Here is a 2,484-nt window from a genome sequence, read left to right on the forward strand (position 1 = left end):
GGGCGCACGAGCCCGCCACCCGGGCAGCTGGTCAGGACCTCGCTCCCGCGGTTCGGATTTGGGGTGGGGAAGGTTCTAGAACAGTGTGGGGTGGGCGGGCAGCCTGGTGAGCCTGGGCCGCGGACGGAGACTGGGGGAGCCCTCTGCCATTGCCAAGGCACTCCGGGAGCCGCAGGGAGAGGGCCCCTGTGGCCAGGTGTCCGCTGAGGACAGCAGTGAGCAGGAGCCAGCCCAGGCCCTACCCTGGCCCCAACCCGGCCTGGCTGCATGTCCGCGGGCACCCAGGAGAAGGCGCTGCCTGCAGCCCTGATTAGGCCAGTGGCTCCCCGGCCCCCCCCGCGGCCTGCCTGGCAGCCAGGAGGTTGCTGCTACTATGCCCAAGCGATACCTCAGGCCACGCCGACCTTCCTGAACCAGAACTGTGGGTGCCTCCTGGGCCCACCCCAGCGCCCAGGGAAGTCAGGTTCAGCGGGTCAGGTCAGGCGGACTATGCACGGGACCCACCTCCATCCTCTCACCAGAGCCCCACCCCAGGAAGCCCTGGCTGATGGCCTTCCCACAGCAGGGCGCCTCCTCAGACCTGGGCCCCCGCCAGCTGCTGTCCCCTCCCAAAGGCCTCCAGGATCCTGTTTCCAGCGGGGCGGGCCTTCCCACTCGCTCAACCAAACCACCCCATCCCAGGCTCACCACAGTTTCCGGGGCTCTGGGCCTGGCTCCACCACGCCCTTTCTCGTTGGGGCAAGCCTTTTTTTTTTTTTTTTGGACACTTTTTTGCTGTAGGGTGCATGCACTCGCCAGAGAGACAGACTGAAAGCGAGAAATCACCCCATGGGGGGGAAGGCCACGCCACGATCCCTTCTCCATTCTCCTCTCAGGATCTTAGGCTTGCACACGCGCACACACACATGCACGAGCATGAGTTTAAGCCACCGGGTCCAGGACTCGAACCGTGGTCAACTACATGAGAGTTCAGCGACAGCCATTACGCCAGTCGCTTGTCCCAAGCCTGTTATTAAGGCAGGCTCTGCTCCTACCCGACCCCTGGGGTAGTACCCACCATTCCTGTGACCTCCCCATCTCACATCTCCCTTCTGGGACCCCCTCTCATTTCTCCCTGGCCCCAGAACGGCCCAAGGCACTGTGAAGGCCTGGTGCCAGGCTGCGTAGCCTTCATGACCCGAAGGATGGGTCCCCGGTCAGCTTCCCTGGTCAGCCTTTCCTCACTCACCTCTGCCCAGGCAGGGCTGGAGGCTGAGCACTTGCAACGGGCACCAACCCCACCCGTCCCTCCCGACCTCGGGTGATGGGCCCAGGGTGGCAGCTGCTCCGTAGCACCTCCGATCACAGGGCAGCAGAAGCCCTGCTGCTTCCCACGGGCTCAGTGGGGACAGCGCACCTGCACAGCTGTCGGAGACAAATGCGATCTTGCAGGGCATTCGCTCAGCACCTCGAGTGCCAGGCTGGGCTAGGGGCCTGCGGGAGCGCGGGCACGCGGCCACACCCCGAGGCTAGCAGCTCCGGGACAAGACAGGGAGAGCACAGCTGGAGTCGGAGAAGCTCCTCCCGGGTGAGGAGCGGCGCCCCTGAGCCGGAACAGCAGTGAGTACGGTGGTCGCGAGACTGCAGGCCCACAGGACTGCGGCTGAGGGGCGTTGAGAGGCAGCCCAGGAGGGTACAGCACACACTTCCTGTGTGGCCAGGGTTGGGAGCCCCTCAGCCACCTTCGTGAGGCTGGCCCTGTGCCTGGAGCTCAGGACGGCATGAGTGGCACCCTGCTGTCCCAGCTGGGACCGCAAAGACAGACCGAAACCCGCATCCACTCTGTCACTGCAGACCTTGGTGTGGACGGTACTGGCAGACGCTGAGACCCTCTGTTGCAGAGCTAAAATGGACACGCCTGACCAGGACTCGCGGACTGAAGTTTAGAAGAGTGCAGTCACAGGCCCAGAGGCTGCTTCATGGCAAGGACTGCGGTCACTGCCTCCTTCCAGCTCTGGCAAGACTGTCTCGTGGTCCACACGGCCCAAGGCACCTCCAGGTGAGGGTGCTCTGGGGTGGGACCCCACCTGCCAGTGCAGGACAGGACACGGCCACACAGCTGCCACAGGTGGGTGCTGTGGGACGGAGGTCTCAAACAGACACACAGGTACTGGCCAGGCGGGTTGGGCAGGCCAGGCGGACGCCGGACGCATGAGGGCTGGGGCTGCCCAGCTCCTGCTGACGGGAGATGGGGCCAGGGCTGCCGGGTAACAGCTGTGTGGATGCACCTCCTGAAGCTCTGCGTCCCTGCCTGGAGCTAGGACTGGCCTGCCTGGGGACCCCGGGAAGGGTGATTCAGTCTGGAAGGGGCCCCATACTATCCTTGGTTGTCACAAGCATCTTCCCCAAAATATTAAAAGTGGAAACAAAACTATTTTTTGAAATTTTCCATTTTTATTTTCTTTTTGCTATAGGGCAAGTGTGCTTGTGGACAGAAAGAGGCGA

This window comes from Tupaia chinensis, unplaced genomic scaffold (assembly GCF_000334495.1).
Source record: "Tupaia chinensis unplaced genomic scaffold, TupChi_1.0 Scaffold147500_2, whole genome shotgun sequence".
Taxonomy (NCBI): Eukaryota; Metazoa; Chordata; class Mammalia; order Scandentia; family Tupaiidae; genus Tupaia; species Tupaia belangeri.